Raw genomic sequence first — 18,856 nt, 5'->3', positions numbered from 1 at the left:
TCATTTGATCTACCATAGCTAAAACAATGGTTGCAAATTTAATGTCGCAATAAAAGTGGATACTTCATTTTGATGGTTGATTTTTAAGTTTTTGTTGCAATGGGATAAGTTGTCTTAAGCTAAGATTTGAAAAGAGCTATACTTTTAGCCTTTAAAATAAAAATTACTCTAGGAATAATGCCTCTTTCATTTAGGTGTTCATTTAATAAAATAAAATAAAGTCATATAATTTAACGATAATGTCATGGTTGAAATATGTTGAAAACTTAAGGTTTTTAATTCCATGGTTGAAAAATTGTAAAAATTTTAATGTTTTTCTAAGTGATATTTTATCTTTAATGCTATTATTGAAAACAAATAGAATTTCAGGTTCTTTTACAATCATGATATTTTATATTTAACGACATAGATGAAAATTGTTGGAAATTTTAAGGTTTTTTAGAGACATGATTTTTTATATTTCACATCATGCCAGAAAATTGTTGCAGTTTTAAAGTTTTTCGGAGTTCTGATGTTGTATCTTTAACGTCATTGCTAAAAAGTTATTGAAAATGTACCTCGGTAAAGAAAAAATATGTTGTTCCTACATCAACACTTTTTGTTTTCAGGGTGTTTTTTCATCTTTTTTCCACAAAAAATTTGGTTTTTTCTGCCATTTTTAAAAAAATTTGAAAATTTACCATAAAAAAAGGGGTCATTCTCACATACACATTTTTCATTTTTGGGTTGTTTTTTCATGTTTTTTGGGGTTTTTTTTGATAGAGTTCTCGTTTTGAGGTCACATTTATCATTTGTTCGATAACTTTATTAAATCCTATGGAAGAAAAATTTCTACATTCAATGATTAAAAGATGGAGAAAATAATATGAAATTATTTCATCACTCCATTGTCAATTACAAACATAGTAATAGAATTGCAAGTATCGAAACTTCAATGAATCAACAAGTGGAGAGTCAAGAAGCTATATTCCAGGACTCCTTGATCATTTTCAAACCCTTCTCACTAAGCCAATCCTAAAAAAAAGACCTACCATATGGAAAATTACCAAAAATGTTCCCAGATTAGTAACAATGGAGAAAATGACTTACTACTCAAGGAAATCACCATGCAAGAAGTGGAAGAGGAAATTATGGACATACCCATGGGTAAACCCCCATGTCCAAATGGTCTTACAATGGATTTCTTTCAATCTTGTCGAAAGATTCTGGGGTATGATATTTTGCAAGTTATAAAGGATTCCTAATGCTCCTACTCCATTCTTACTGCCCTAGATGCCACATTCATCTATGTTATCCCCAAGTCCTCCCAAGATGAAAGTCCCTTGTTACACTAAAATTTGTCACCATGACTATTTGCAGTTAGTATGGCTCCATCAACTGTCATACTATCCTCCTTGGCAAGCCTCATACCTCTGCTCTCCATGTCAAACTCCAAGAAAGAGAGAAAGTCATTAAAAATCTATATATCTCTGGGTACGCAGTTTCTCTTAGCCTTACCTGCGTGTACGCACCCCAAGTTCACAATATCTGCGTACTTGTACGCTCTGTATGTAAAGGGATGGGTGCGTACCCCTGTAAAGGTCAAAAGGCGCGAGTTTCATCTTAAAAAAGTTACTTGTGGTCATTTCTAGAGCATTCTAGAAGCTTGTTTGACGTGTATTGAGCGCCTCCAGATGGTTCATGTATCCCTATGAAAGAGGAACTTATCCCATCAAGAGGGGAGCTAACCCATCCAAAGAGGGGCTTATCCCATTGATGGTGGACCTGATTAACTTCCTCTAGAGCACTATAAATACAGGCATTGGGCCAGAAGGAGGGGAGGTTGAAAGCTGAACATTCCTAAGGGTAGATGCTGCTGGAATTAGGACTTCCTTGTAGAAGCTTGTGAGGAGAGATTCCCATCCTTTCTTGTTTCATTTGGAAGTGGGTGAGCTTATCAAAGTAAAGGAAAACTCTTGCTGGACCCTGGGAGGGACCTGCACAACACCAAGGCTCAGGTTGTAATGGTTTCTTTTGTTTCCTATTAATACAAATAAGTCCATTCTTCTCAACAATTTGTTATTTATGAGTTGTTTCATATACTCCTTGGTCTGTATGTTAAATATGTTTTGTTTTATGAGATATTCAGGTGCTATTTAATCGTTTGATTGTTAGTGAATGCAGGTTTCGAAGAGAAGGAGGAGCTCATCCGGATCGACGAGGCTGGACTACTACAACAACGTTGGGTTACAGGTAGGATCTAAACACTTGATTTCTTGTATGATAAATGCATATTTAGAGAAGGATTGCTCTTAATTGTCTTGTTTGTCACTAGAAAGCCTTAAGCTTCTAGGGAGGTTGGTTTTGTCCGCAAAATCGACTCTTTTCGCATGACAAAATGGCGACTTCGCTGGGGAACTCCATGATTTGAATGATTTCTCCTTTGTGTGAAACTTTGATTTGAGAAAGTCGTTTTCTTTCTAGTTTTTGGCTGTTTGACTGTGCATTTGGGTGGAATAGCTTAGGGTTAAGTTAGTTTTTATTTTTCTTGGTTTTGCTAGCAGTACGCACCCTCTGCGTTAAGCACAGTGCGTACCTGTACGCACTTTTGCTGTGTACACAGAGCGTGGCCGCACCTGTGCAAACAGGCTGCCTGCGTACCCCTGTCAAAAGCCTAGAAAATTTCAATTTCTTCTTTTTTATCTTTTAGATTTTGCTTATAGCTTGTTTTCGCTGCCCAGATCCACTGTTCACCTGTCAAAAGCTTTCATCTTGGCTAATTTCATTGGCACTCCTGCTTTAAGCTTTTATCAATTGGGTGTTTTGAGTCTCTTTTTTGAGAAATTCTAAATTTGATTTCCTTTGGTCATTACTTGGAGGTTTGTCTCTGTCTTTTCACAATTTTGCATCTTTTTGCTCTTGTTTTTGCAAAAAAAATTTCCTCCTCATTCGCCGGGGGGGGGGGGGCTAAATTGTGTATGAGTGTTAATCGCCTTTGAGTGTTTTTATTTTTTGATCTTTGGAACTCTCACCCAATTTTCTCGACTTGCACTTGATTGGTTCTTAGATTACATTAGAATCATCTTGTGTTTGAGAATTCTCTTGCATAGATCACATTTGCATAATTAGAATTCTCATTTTCAGAATATGAATGAAAAATGTGCATAGATTACATTTGCATACTTTTCAAGTGAATTGTGCATAGATTACAATTGCATAGTTTACATTCTGAAAAATCAATTGTAGGTTTAGATCAATTTTCTTTGATTTGAATTTACACAAAAATAAAAATAAAAAAACTATTTTGGAATTGATTTGCATTAGTTTTTCTTGGTGAAATTAGTGCATTAGAGAATTTGTTATATTTTCTCTTAGTGATCAATTTTTTGCATTGTTGGAAGTGAATGGAAACTCTCTCCTTACTTTAGTTAGGATTCATCGAATTGAAAGGCTTACATTATCATATTTGATTGCATTCAGTTGAGTCGGGTCATAACACCATTGGTTTCATATCCATTTACCCATTTGAGTAATAACAGCCTTAATAACACAGTGCTTAATTAAAATTCAACTAGTCATATTTTTATTTTCTAGGGCTCTGATACACCAACATAGCTTAGGCTAGTGTCTTGGAGTAGGGAGTAATTAACTCTCCAAGACAGCAAAACCAAACAAGTAGCTTATCTTGCGGTAGGATAAATCCAATAGTTACATTTATGCTCTGGGAAAGCTCCTCTTAAAGGAGAAGCACGAGATCGTGTCCGAACCAGTGAGGGGATCAATCCTCCTTCATTGGGAACGACGCCAGATACGCACGTACTACAAACGGTAAACCTCGGATTAACCATTGTCGAGGAGCCTGGGATCACTTGTCGGTAAACCTTGGATTATTGTCAAGGAGCTGGCAAGGGGATTGAGCTTGATACTCTGCCCTTGCGTGCTATCGGATCGTAGACTGTTCCCCTAAGTATATTTGTTGTTGTTGGTGACCTTAGTGACCATTATCTTTAGGGTTCTACCCAAGGTGACGGTGGAGGGAAGATCCCACTGTACCTGGAGCAGACGTCGGCTAGACTCACTTGGATTTTCTGGGGGGTTCACTTCACTCGAGACGGTTTAAGTGGAGGAACTTGTGCCGGTCTATTCATTAAGCAGGTTGCCGGGGTAACTGTTCCACCCACCACTTCTGTACTGAATTCAGCGATGTTGGATTTCATCACCAACTAGTGTTTTCGGTCCGGAAGGCTACTGCTTGTGTGTGGTTTGACTCCTAGATTTGATAGCGCGTGTTAATTTGTTTGTTTTTACTTTTAGAGACCATAGGTGCAAATTGTGAATTTTAATTGTTAGGTGTGAGTTGTGAATCGTTAAATTTAGTTATAAATTGTTAATAAAATTCACTGAAGTTGAATACAATGGCAAATGTTCTGGAATTTACCAACCTAGGAACCCCTCCTAATGAGAATCCTAGTACTTTCCTTACTTTGGAAATGTTGGTCCTCCTTATATGGCTACTTTGTCATTACCTGGATTTACAATAGGTTTAGCGATATGGTTATTTTCAACTTCGTTGGCCCCAAATACTCCAATTGTTCCACCTCAACCGAATGCTTCACCTCAATCGAGTTCACCATCTCAACATCACCAACCTTCTGTTGACCCTTTAACTTCTTCGCCTAATTTTTCTTCCTCCATTTCTTCCTCTTCGCCTGGTAAAAGCCTTGACGCTAGTAACCAGGTGTCTAAGAAGAAGAAGAAAGGGAAGAAGAAGAAGAAGCAAGATAAGAAAGAAGTCAACCAACCAACCATGGTTGTAAGTGTTAGTTGTGTTGAGGAAAACTCCGACATGCATCGTAAACCCAAATACCCTTGCAGGCTTTGTAAGGGTGACCACTTCCTTATCAATTGTCCTGGCATTCCAAAGGTCTTGGAAGTATGGTCAGAAAAATCACATCAACTTTCCATTGATCCATCAACCAGTGATAGTCAGGTTCCTGGGAAAAAGGGTAAAGTTAGGTTTCCTTGTAAGTTATGCAAAGGGAGTCATCAAACTCACATTTGTCCTCACATGGATGAAGCCTCGAAATTATTGGAAAACCTTACTGTTCCACAGCAAGAATTTCCAACTGGTTACCGTAAACTTTCTCCCAACCTACCGTCAACTGACGGAGTGGTCGATTCAATTTCACAGTCAGTTAATCACACTCTTCCATTGGAGAGTGAAACTCATGTCACTCAGGTTGATGATCCGTTAGTTGATCAAGTGGTCGATTCAATTTCACATTCGGTCGATCACACTCTCCCTTTCGAGAGTAAATTTCATACCGCTGATGTTCTTCTTGTTACATCGGATTCTTCTATGCCGGGGGGCATTTCCCCTGTTTCTACAGAACCCCCTCCAAGTACTGAGGTCTTTTCCTTTGATTGGAATAGATTGACAGAACCTCGTCTTCCTTCCTCCATCCCTTTCCAAATCATTGTCAAGGCTGGTGGTAGGGACATACATCGTACACAGGTAGATGAAGGTGCTTCTGTTAGTATTTTATCCTCAACTGTTTGGAGAGCTTTGGGTTCCCCTCAGCTTGCGCCTATTACGCAAAATCTGAAAGCTTTTAACAGAACCATTAGTGAACCTTTAGGGATCCTTCCTAAGTTTTCTATTACCTTGGAAGGTAAAACTGTCTCTATAGATCTTATGGTAGTTCAAGGTCCCTTGGATTTTCATTTACTCCTTGGGCGAGACTATGTTTATGCAATGAAAGCTGTCGTATCGACACTCTTTCGCGTGATGTCTTTCCCTCACAATGGCAGTATTGTGACTGTAGACCAGCTTTTGTTCCCTAGTCTTGTTTCGACTACCAATAATAAGACACCCCTAAATGTTCCTGATTCTAAAGTGGTATCTACCCTGCCACGGGTTAATTATGTGGCAACCGGTCCCATGTTTTCAGTTACCGATGTAAGTGAGCCTCTCACTGTTTTCTCATCTTCCTTTGATTTAGATCCGGTAATTGGCATGGAAAACTTGATGGGATTACTTGAACACGATGTTCTTATCCCTTTTGAGACCCTTGACCTGTATTCCTTCCAGAGAAGTATTATTCCTTCTGATGAAGACCTCTTGGAAGCCATGATCAAGGTGTGTCCATTGACATGTCTTTCTTCCAGTTGGAAGCCATGATCAATGTTGTGAGGAAAGTTCCTTTTACTGTGTCAACCTCGTTAAAAAAATGAATCAGTGTGTGCGAGGATAGTTCCTGTTACTGAGTCAACCTCGTTAAAAAATGAATTAGGTACGAGGAAAGTTCCTTTTACTGTGTCGACCTCGTTAAAAAATGAATCAGTGAGTACGAAGATAGTTTTTTCCTGTATCAACCTCGTTAAAAAATAAAACAAGGGTAGGTTAAGTAGGTAGATTGTAGAGAGTAGTCATGAGCATAGTTCCTTGTCTTGTGTCAAGCTCGTTAAAAAATGAATCGAGGATTTTAGAGCATAGTTCCTTGTCTTGTGTCAAGCTCGTTAAAAAAAAGAAACAAGGAGTCATGAGCATAGTTCCTTGTCTTGTGTCAAGCTCATTAAAAAATGAATCAAGGTTTTTAGAGTAAAGTTTTTTGTTAGGTAGATTGTAGAGAGTAGAAATGAGGATAGTTCTTTTCCTGTGTCAACCTCATTAAAAAATGAATCAGTCAGTTATGAGCATAGTTCCTTGTCTTGTGTCAAGCTCGTTAAAAAATGAATCGAGGATTTTAGAGCATAGTTCCTTGTCTTGTGTCAAGCTCGTTGAAAAAAAGAAACAAGGAGTCATGAGCATAGTTCCTTGTCTTGTGTCAAGCTCGTTAAAAAATGAATCAAAGTTTTTAGAGTAAAGTTTTTTGTTAGGTAGATTGTAGAGATTAATCATGAGCATAGTTCCTTATCTTGTGTCAAGCTTGTTTAAAAAATGAAACAAGGGTTTTGAGGATAGTTCTTTTCCTGTGTCAACCTCACTAAAAAATGAAACAACTCCCACAAGTCTTTCCAAGATCTTGAAAGTAAAGCTTCATTCCATCCACCTCATTGAATGCAATGAAGCTTGGGGGGCATGTACCTCGTTTTGTGTCATTATGCTGGGCGTCATTATGCTGGGGGCATGTGAACTGATAACAAGCATAGTTTTTCGTTTCAAGCTTGCATAAACATGAAACCGAATCCGAGCATAGTTCTTTTCCTGTGTCAAGCTCGTTAAAAAATGAAACAAATCCTCCTCTAATTAAGTCGAGACTTTGACTAGATCTCATAAATGTTAAGTTGTATATTTAGGTTAGTTATTTCAGTTTTTGCATAATTTTCTTATAGTTTTAGGTCGAGTCTTTCAAATGATCTCGTACATGAACCTTCATTCCATCCAGCTTGTACTTAGTTGAATGAAATGAAGCTGGGGGGCATGTGCTCTAGCAGTTATGCTTAGAGGGCATCAAGCATAGTTTTTCTCTATTTCAAGCTTGTGTAAAAATGAAACTACTTTGAAGCATAGTTTTTCTCTGTTTCAAGCTTTTGTAAAAATGAAACCTATCTCAAGTCAATTTCAGTTATTTTCAAGACTCATTAAACTCATGAAAATCCGGAGATTATTTTGCTATCTTTCATTCTCGTAAAACAAATGAAAATTCCGAGTTCTTTCCGTCTTTTCTTGCGCGTAAATTAAATTGAAAGTCGGCCATATGAGTACATTTTTATCATTTTTTTTCGAACTCGTTAAAACTTACGAAAAAGTGAAACCTTGGAGTTCTCTTTTAAGCCCTTTTCAGACTCTCAAAATATGAAAAGATTGCTGAGTTTTTCTTTTAAACTCGTTAAAATGGAATTAAAAGACGGTCCTCTTACAGCCCTTTTCTGACCATAAAAACATGAAAAGATTGCCGGATTTTTGTCGTTTCAAATTCGATATTGGAAATAAAACGATGTGTCCTTGATCGCTTTCTACTTTTCAGATCAGAGACACTAATCATGAAAGTACTCCTTGGTCGTAAAGATCAAGCGGTTCTCTCAAGTATTATTTTATACTTTTTCGGGCTTGGGAGACACAAATTTACGAAAAAGGTCAACCATGGAGTCTTCTTAAGTTTTTTCAGACTCTCTAAAATTGAAAAACGCCGAGTTTCTCCTATACTGGACTCGTTAAAATTTCACAGTAAAGGACCTGTTTGATTACAAACAGGAACAGACCACTCCTTCTTAGTGTTCGAATCTAAACTAAGTTGGACTCATCCGAAGGATGAGCTTATAATCGAGCAAATGTTATCCTCCTCAAGCTTGTAAAAAATAAAGAGGTAATTGCCAGAAATGGTGGGGGAAAAGAGAGGAAAATGAGCCTATTTGTTATCCTTTGTCTTAGAAGAAACCTTATCACCATTCTTGAACACGACACTTTTCATTCACCTGGGTTGGGAAATCCTTTGCCTGATAGTTAATCAAACCACATTGAAAATCTTCAACCGGTTCCGGGTATTAACTTTGGGTCAATTGTCACCAAGCCATCTGTCGTGTCGTTATGTGTTCAAGAGGTCACTGCAAACAAACCATTCATCTGCAAAATACCCGTCATCCATTTTGACCATCCCTGAGTCAGTCCTTACAGCTACATTTCTTCAACTTGATCTATGATTTCGTGTTGTGGGCTTGCCTGCAACGGGTCGCTTTCTATCGACATCAACCCATTCATTCGCATCTCATGGATTGTACTGGGTACTTTGAGAACCATTGACATCACTGGTGGTCTCTCTCACGCTTGTTAACAGTTTACATCATTGACTGGTAATCAAGTGGTTTCTACCATGTTCGGCATCAACTCATTTATTCGCATGGATAGAATCGTACCAATTCGGGAAGTAGAAATGAAGACCCTGGATCTAGTTTCCACCATCCAGGCTGCGAGGAGTTTTGTATTCATTATACAGTAGACTAATCATAAACAGATGGCTGCGTCCATACCATGTCTACAAAAGTCTATGATTATGATGTACTGCAAAATCATTCCTGTATCAGAGTAGTAGATAGTCAATTAGTTAAAGTTTTCAATCTGAGTATGGGAATGCCTACCTCAGTGATGATATGATCTTATATATGTATTTTGTGTTGAATACTTGCAGGTTCCGACTGGGCTCTCCACAAGATAATCCTTGAAATGATAAAGTACTTCACCCTTCCTAGATTATATGAAACCCTAATCTACTACAGGCTTCGCACTTTAGGGGGCAATCTGTTACACTAAAATTTGTCACCATGACTATTTGCAGTTAGTATGGCTCCATCAACTGTCATACTATCCTCCTTGGCAAGCCTCATACCTCTGCTCTCCATGTCAAACTCCAAGAAAGAGAGAAAGTCATTAAAAATCTATATATCTCTGGGTACGCAGTTTCTCTTAGCCTTACCTGCGTGTACGCACCCCAAGTTCACAATATCTGCGTACTTGTACGCTCTGTATGTAAAGGGATGGGTGCGTACCCCTGTAAAGGTCAAAAGGCACGAGTTTCATCTTAAAAAAGTTACTTGTGGTCATTTCTAGAGCATTCTAGAAGCTTGTTTGATGTGTATTGAGCGCCTCCAGATGGTTCATGTATCCCTATGAAAGAGGAACTTATCCCATCAAGAGGGGAGCTAACCCATCCAAAGAGGGGCTTATCCCATTGATGGTGGACCTGATTAACTTCCTCTAGAGCACTATAAATACAGGCATTGGGCCAGAAGGAGGGGAGGTTGAAAGCTGAACATTCCTAAGGGTAGATGTTGCTGGAATTAGGACTTCCTTGTAGAAGCTTGTGAGGAGAGATTCCCATCCTTTCTTGTTTCATTTGGAAGTGGGTGAGCTTATCAAAGTAAAGGAAAACTCTTGCTGGACCCTGGGAGGGACCTGCACAACACCAAGGCTCAGGTTGTAATGGTTTCTTTTGTTTCCTATTAATACAAATAAGTCCATTCTTCTCAACAATTTGTTATTTATGAGTTGTTTCATATACTCCTTGGTCTGTATGTTAAATATGTTTTGTTTTATGAGATATTCAGGTGCTATTTAATCGTTTGATTGTTAGTGAATGCAGGTTTCGAAGAGAAGGAGGAGCTCATCCGGATCGACGAGGCTGGACTACTACAACAGCGTTGGGTTACAGGTAGGATCTAAACACTTGATTTCTTGTATGATAAATGCATATTTAGAGAAGGATTGCTCTTAATTGTCTTGTTTGTCACTAGAAAGCCTTAAGCTTCTAGGGAGGTTGGTTTTGTCCGCAAAATCGACTCTTTCCGCATGACATCCCTCAAACCTTAGACCCATTTCTCTCTATAATGTTATATACATGACAATCTTCAAGATGAACAACAACAGACTAAAGACAATTTTTACCTCACTCATTTCACTAGAGCAAACGAGTTATGTGAAAGGGAGAAAAATAATGGAAAATATTATCCTTTCTCATGAAAAAATTCACTCGCTCAAGTCCAATAAAACCCCTGGTACGCTTATAAAGCTTGACATGTCCAAATATTTTGATAAATTAAGTTGGTGATTCATTTTTCGTAGCTCACAACTTTCAGATTTGTCGAAATATGGATACATTAGGTCCTACCTCCAAATCCTTCTTCTTTGTCCTTCTCAATGGTTCTCGCTCCCCCACCTTTGTTCCCACAAGGGGCATCTTACAAGGGGACCCTATTTCTCCCTACATATTTCTTCTCATGACTGAAGGGTTGGCATACTCAATCACTTCAACCCTCCAACAAGGCTCCCTAAAAGGTCTCCGTCTAGGTTCCCATCACCGTTCTTCTACTCATCAATAATTTCTAGATGATACTCTTCTTATGGGTATTCCAATAGTTAAACAAGCTTATACTCTCAAATCCATTTTTCAAGACTTCTTAGATGTATCAAGGACTTCCATCAATTTAGATAAATCTCAAATTGTTTTCTTCAACACCCCTCTTTCTATTAAAATCCACAATGTTTTTCCTATTGGATTTCAAAGGAGCTCCCTTTTGACCAAACATCTCGGAGTGCCTCTCATAGGGAACCCCCTTCGACAAAAAATATGGAAAATCTCATTATCAATTTCGAAGCAAAACTTCCCTGCTAGACTTTCTTATTGCTCAACCTTGTAGGATTCCTAATATTCTCAAATTGTTCCTTCAATCCCTCCCTACTTATTTTCTTTCAACCATGACAACCCCTAAAACCATCCTTAATACAATTAGAAATATCGAAAGAATATTTCTTTGGGGTGGTGATAAAAGAGAATAAAAGTGAGCGCTAGTTTCCTAGGAAAAAAATTTCAAACCCAAAAATGAGGGAGGCCTCAGCCTATGGGATCCACGGATCCTCAACAATGTTCTAAGTGTCAAAACGTCTTCAAGAAATGGTCAAATGATCTGGAAGCTCTATGGGGTAAAATCTAGAGGAAAAAATATGCTCCAAATATTCAGGAATCCCAACTAATTAGGATGGCAAGTTTTATCAAGGTTTATCACATTTGGAATTCTAGGTGGGTTCATAAAAAAATTATTCATGAGAACTTCTTTTGGGAAATTAGAAATGGAAACAATGCCCTATTTTGGAATGACTCCCTACCTCAATGGCCAAAAATAAATTAGAATTAACAATTACATTTCATCAAGGACTCTCTCATCTCTAGTGGTCTCACCTAAGTTACTCATTATTGAAATCCTTCTTCTCATTATTTACATAGGCACATATGGATGAACTGTAGCTAATGGCATGTATACCTCTCTCATAATGAAAGTATTTTTATCAAGAAAATTTTGGTGGATAGGAAATTCTTAATTCACAAGGGAGAAAATATTCTTTCTGCGGGCCACAAACACTTGGGTAACTATATCTAGTTGAGGCTTGTATCTACCTTACCCTTCACAGTCAGACAAATGACAACGAAAAAGAGAAAAAACTATGGAATCTCAAACATTGGCCAAAAATTACTATTTCTTTGGCTTTTAACTTGGAACAAGACCCTAACCTGAGATAAACTCTAGTATAGGGGTTTTCAAGTCCTTCAATTTGTCTACTTTTTTCTTCCAATTCTAGAAATATCAATCATCTTCTTAAATACATGTAGCTTCTTAGCCTCCTTCTAGGATTGTCTTGTCATTCTTTTGTGAAACTCAAAGAATCTAAAATATCATCATTTCCACCAATCAATCTTGGCATAACTCGCCTTGTAACAACCTCATTGTCAACAAAGCATGGCATCCAATCCCTGAATTTTTCATTTGGGAAATATCGAAGGAGAGAAAAAATTTCACTTTCAAAAACATTATATCCTCACCTAATGTCATTTGGCTAGCATGTCTATCGAAAGTCAAGGAAACCATCATGTTCCTCCCTTGGAACACTAATGACTAGGTTTGTAATCATCTAGAAAAAATATTCTTGCTTCTTTGAATCTTACCCCTCGTGTCTTAAATTAGGTTCCCTCCTTTCCTCACCCATTCCCTTCCAACCCTTCTACCTGGTCTCCTCCCCCTAAAGGTTTCATAAAACTAAATTTTGACGGGGCCTCGAAAGGAAATTTCAACTAAGAAAACTATGGAGGAGTCTTTTTAAATGCTAATGGAAAAATTACTTACGTCTATCGAGGAGATATAGGACAAAAAACTAATAATGTAGGTTAAATGTCGACACTCGAACAAGGTCTCTTCATTGGCATAGAAATTTTTTATCACAAGCTGATATTGAAGGTGACTCACAGACAGTAATCAATATCTTCCAGAAAATTCAACATGGGACCAATATTTTTAAAGTCTCAAACAACTAGATGTTAGAAACATGCATAGAGAGCATGATGAAGTATTTGACTAACATCTCAACCCTTCTCCTCTCTCATGTTCGTCGAGAAGGTTACAAGTTTGCTGACATATTAGCCAATCATGGTCTCACTACTGTAGTTTCTTCAATAAACTCATACTAGGCCCAACCCATCTCTAAATCTCTCCACTTACACTATCAAGAGTTAGCTCAGAAGGACTTTTCTCCCCACATAGGGTTCCCTGGAGCGGAACCTCCCCCCCTCCCCCTCACCTAACATCATGACAAGTAAAATGAAGAGGGGCTTAGCTGCATGAGATACTTGGCACCTTGCTAGCTCCCTAATCAAATCAAATATTATGCCTACCACCTCGCACAAAAGGAGATGTATCTCAATCGAGGCAAGAAAACTCAAGTATAATAACTCACCTCGATGGTTTGGTACAATAGCATTTCACCCTGCTCATTTTTGTGATGCTTATGTTTGTGGCTCCTTATTTTTATGCACTTTGCTCACAACCAATGCAAGTGACGGGGTCGTAGTGTCTCTAGTCACTAGGCAACCTACAACTCTTCCATTCCTTATTAGAGTGGAAAACACACAATACTCAGTTTGGGAGGTGCAGTGTACTCATTGGCAATGACCTTGCTCCTTGGCCTTACAAATTATTCACATCCCAATTCATGCTTGACCCTTCAACCTAAGAATGTCAACATTCATTGGGTCTTCTTTCCTATTAAATGGTGGCTTACCTTCGGTCTCCATCAACACAATTGACATTGGTTATGTAGTAGAGCTATCAACGTCTATATTAAATTTTTCTTCCTTTAGTCTTTGTTCCTTGCACGTCTCCTTCGCTCCAAATTATTAAATTGTAGAGCAGCAGTAATTTTGGCTCATTTACCCCTAATGGGTTTTATATTCCACCCATGTATCTAGTTCCTAGTGTTTCTTACCTAATTTACTTAATTGTTTGCGTTCCCCTCCTTAGCTTCCAATGCCATTCGCCTAAAGTCATTTAATTTTCTTCCTTCACTTAATCATTTTTGCTTTCATAGTCTTTCAATGCCTTTCTCTAGCTTATCTTGCGCCTCCCTCCCTCTTAGACTCTGTATCCCCTCCTTTGTACCATCTCTCACCCATACTATATCCCCTCCTACCATTCATTACCTTGTATTAGTATGTGACATGGTTTATTTGTTTTAAGAAGACAAAGAAGCAGACATGGTTGTGCATTTCTCTCTGGTCAATGGGATGATCATGTTGCTTCAACTTCTCAAATTTTCACACAAGCCCAAATCGAAGAGACCATGACTTAAGACCATGAACTCATCCCTAAGTTAGTGCGAAAAGAAAACATGCACGTAGAGGTAGAGGTCCTTATGGAAAATCATTTCACCCCAAACTATCATGTTGATGAAGCCACATGAAACCGGACACCGGATATTGACACGTCATCTATATCGCTTTTCTCGAGGTACATGCAGGCTGTGAATGTTTACTGATACACCAAAATGCTATTGGGTCGCATTCTTATGGATAATGCCAACTGCCAACGGGGAAAATCATGATAGAAGGGAAAATTGACCGCATCAATGATAAACTTACCACTCTCACCATAGGCTCAGCCAACCACTCCTTCATGGATGATAAGATTGTTCAACTCGCTTTGTAGCCAAAAAACTTGGTCCAATAATCTCCATATTTTATTAGTTTTTTATTTTTATTTTAATTTCTATAGCTTTTCAAATCTTATCATACCATTTCTATAACTTTTCAAATCTTATCATGTAAATGTATGTTGAGACTCAAAATACTCAACCTACTTCCATATACTTTTACAAATATGACACTTCAGTTAAAACAGGTCTAAACAACTTCAAAATTTTGAACTTATATTTATATGAGATCAAAAACATTTATTTTTTAAGCGGGTAACTCTCTTTTAATAATATAAAATTCTTAACTAAAAAAATATAATTTTAACACTTAAATATATTTAATATTTATTTTTTTATTTATTTCAAATATACTATTTCAACCAATAGTATTTTTTTTATCTTTTTATTTCAATTATGCTATCTCAATACATAATATTAACAGTGTGATATAACGTATTCTTCTGAATTTTTAAATTGAAGTAAAAATAAAGATTCCAAATCATGACATCTAGCTATTCAATTTTGGAAAAAAGGTATAAATCAAAAGATTGTAAATTTTGATGATCCCAAGTCTTACGAAAGTTAAAAAGCGAGATGCAAAATCATAATCTCCACTGCGTCAACCTTACCCAGTCCGTCAAGTCAACCGTTGAGATTTCTTTTTCACTATACGGAGTTTCATGTAAATTTGTTATCAAAGTTCAGTTTAATCATATACCGACAAAATATCTATATCTGACAGAACTTTTACATTATAACATTCTCCAACATAAACCCTAAATGAACGCCCTATGGGTTTGCAAATCACTGATTGAAATTGACATGACAAGGAAACATAGCATTCTCACATTGACACACAGCACACATAATAGTAAGCACAGACACAGATTCAGCCCAGTAATAGTTCAGTCGGGGATGATCATGAGGATATGTTTCAAGGTTTCCATCTGCTGGCGAGGGAGGCGAGTGTAGATATCCATACCCCTCCCTCCATCGTCTCTTCCTGGGAACAGCATCATCCCTCCAAGACCACTGAGCGTTGGAATCTGCGCATTCATTGGCTTCCCCCACCCAAAATCTATTTCATAAACAGGAAATTTGGGAGAATTCCCTGCGACAACAAAATAACGGCCTCCCAAGATTTGTAGTGCTAAGCTTGGAAGAGGGTTCCCGCTACCAAGGCGGCAGTCAACCCAGTCTATGAAATTATTGAGCTGCTCCTCCGTGGAGCAGCACTTGATGAGCTCCTGGATGAGAGCGGCAGCAAACTGGATATCTTGCCCCAGAAGCTGTTTCGCTGTAGTTTGGGCAAAGCCCATGCATACGCAGTTCCCAAAATACGTTGCAGGCAAGGGGGGTTTTACTCGGCCTCTGCTGTTAGCGCTCATTCCAAAACCAACTGGTTCATTCTCTGGGACTTCTCGAGCTCTCGTTACACATCTCCAGAAATGCGCGCTAACTGCCACAAACGAAGACGAAGCGCCGGACCGTTCCTTGAGCTTTCCAATCATTTCTTCATTTAAATGTAAACGGCCAACCTCGAGGTCCCCTATTTGGTCTCTCAGTATGAATTCGTGGAAACTGCGCTCGTCTTTAATGTCGGAGACGCTTTTGCTGACGTTGGTTTCCATGTTCTTGGGCTGTAAATCTTCTCGTATAAACTTGAAAATCTGCGCCTCCTTGATATCATCGGTCACTACTTCTTCAGCCCTGAAAGATATGTTGGGCATTGCACAATTAATCTTGTCCTCGGTCTGGAAGATTGTTCTCATGTGCTCAGGTTTCTTAGAAATAGGAGATCCCCTGCAACATTCTGCCCAGCAATTCATCAAATGCCAGAAGGAACTCCCATCTGCAACAACGTGATGAATAGAGGCTCCAATGCAGATTCCGCCACCATGAAAACCAGTCACCTGCAATACACAGAACAAAACAGATCAAATAATTTCCATCCTTGGAACTAAACAACTGACAACCAAGAGGAGGAAGGGTCGGAGACTTTCTAATGGTAGCAACTTGCAGGAAATTCAAAGAGAAAACAGTGTCTACGTTGAATTTTATTTAGTATAGTGCAAAGGTTTTATGAGAGTAAATAACCCATTTAACTATCTGATGAAAAAAAAAAAAAAAAACCATTTAGCTAAGTTTCATGCGACTAAATGAAATCTGCAGCGGTGTGTGTTAGTTAGATTCTATCAAATCAAGGAAAAGGTGAGGGTGCCATTGGTTTGTGGTTATCACAGAGATCGTCGTTTTTTATTAATATAAATATTTTTTTATAATAGGTCTATAGTTTAAATGTATGTGTTATTTTTTTAATATAAATATTTTTTATAATAAGTTTATTTTTTAAATATAAGTGTTATTTAATATATGTGATATTGGTAGATTAGCTGAATTTAATTTAAATTGTTGGTTAATAGATGAAGATTGTTAAGTAAGTTTGATTGTGGGGAAATTCTATAGTTAAACAGGCTTGAGCCAGAATTAGACTATTCATAAATTTAAGTATTTTAGTCAAGTTTTAGAATCATTAGTGGAATGGATGTCTTGAATATGGACTCTTCTAGTCATTCTAAAACTTACACTCCTCTAGTCATTCCAAAAGATCTTCCTCTATTAATCAATAGTCCCAACCACAAAACCTTAAAAACATCAATTTAAGTTCAATTTTTGGGTAGTTAGATTGTGTGCATTATATATTTTAATAATATATAATAGTGAATATATATTTTTAACTATTTTATAATTAATATATAGAAAAATCTCTTTTAAATTATTATATATATATATATATAAACAAACAAACAAATATACGTGTAGATTGTATTTATCATGCATTTAAATGGATCAAATCATTTGAGGTGTAAATTTTTCTTCAATTTTTACATGGAAGCTTGCACTTTAAGAGATTTGAGATTTAAGATGGTGTAGACTTATAATAGATCAAATATACACCAACTTTGTTAAAAAGCTTGCACTTTAAGAGATTTTACCCCTTTTGACTTATGATAGATTGAGAACGAAGATAATCTAGACTCATGATAGACCAAATATACACTCATTTAGTTAATATTTTATTATTTTTCAAAGGAAATAAGTGCTAACTCTAGATAAACACCTACAAAATTACACATCTTCCTCATACTAAATTGTGAAATGCATATATGATTATATTTACACATGTATCCGTAAAACATAACTCTAATCAAAATTTTGCATGTTTCTATTGAGAAAAGTAATTTATTATAAGTGGTAATTTTTATCTCAATTGCAAATTTCAAAAATATTTTAAAATGTAAACAACAAAAATCAAATAATTAACTTCACTCCGATCCATCACATTCTAAAATATTCCAAAAATTTACAATAAATCAAATTAAATTCAACCATCCTAACTTTGTTACCAAATTGTGAAAATAACATCAAAAACACATTGCCAAGTATATATAATAAAATAAAAACTAATTTCAAAACATTATAAAATTAAAACAAGACATGTCCACCCTTCAAAAACGATTCTACATGCCTGAACGGAGAAAAGCGGGCCGTCGTAGTTTTCATGCTTCGAACCATCACGGAGCGGAACCAGTTCCTTGTAAAAGCTTCGGTGCCGAAAATCATCTTTTTCGAGGTCCTCAAAAGACATATCGATCGTTGCTTCCACGAAATCCACCCCGGCATCGTTACAGTCAATCTCAGGCCGACCCGATGCCTTGGTGCTCAACCGACCTGCGACTGGATAGAAGTCCACCAGAACTAGCGACAGGCTCCTCTTCAACATATCCGTGAGCGCAGTAAAATCCAAGTCTGGATTTGTTTTATAGAACATCACGGAATGAGAGTTAACAATGGGAATCCAAATCAAGTCGAGGTTGGAGAGGAACATGGTATGCTTCTCAGTAGGGATGGCCGGTACCACTGCTGAAACACCCACCATTTTTATTTTTACTTGCTCTTCGGCCATGGCTGCGGCCTGGTTGCAGATGTGCCTACAGCTGAGAAAACTTCAGAGAGCAAACATAAATCTGAAGAGAGAAGAAGCTATGATCAAAGCTGTAGCATTAATCTGTATTTATAATTACCAAAAGCAACAATCCGCATGAATACGTGGGCATCACAGAGCCACGCACAATTAAAATAAATGCACATTTGCGGGGACGTTTCTAAGCCACGGATCAAGGTTTTAGGTCTTAGATCGGTCAATTTAATTTAATTAAAAAAACAGATTTAAATGCTGATTTCTTACCTTGGGTTGCTCCATAAATTTTAGATCTAAGTATCCATTTTTAAGCAAATACTCAAAAACATTCTTTCATGAGATTGATTTAAAAATCCTAATCAATCAATGCGACTAAACCCGTTACCAATCATTTTAAGCTAATTGGATAAATCGGGATGTTTACCTGTTTTATTTTTTTTTTC

The 18,856-nt window shown here is 37.3% G+C and overlaps 1 pseudogene; it reads right to left on the bottom strand.

Moving 5' to 3' along the window:
- Positions 1–14,967: 14,967 nt before the first annotated feature.
- Positions 14,968–18,455, bottom strand: LOC149166805 (hydroxycinnamoyl CoA quinate transferase-like; annotated as a pseudogene).
- Between the last annotated feature and the right edge of the window lie 401 nt (positions 18,456–18,856).

The sequence above is a fragment of the Pinus tabuliformis genome, chromosome 5_1 (genome assembly GCF_031772625.1).
Source record: "Pinus tabuliformis cultivar Carrire ecotype Pingquan chromosome 5_1, CPIR1, whole genome shotgun sequence".
In the NCBI taxonomy this organism is placed as follows: domain Eukaryota; kingdom Viridiplantae; phylum Streptophyta; class Pinopsida; order Pinales; family Pinaceae; genus Pinus; species Pinus tabuliformis.
The sequence above is the reverse complement of the archived record's forward strand: the minus strand, read 5'-3'. Positions and strand labels throughout refer to the sequence as shown.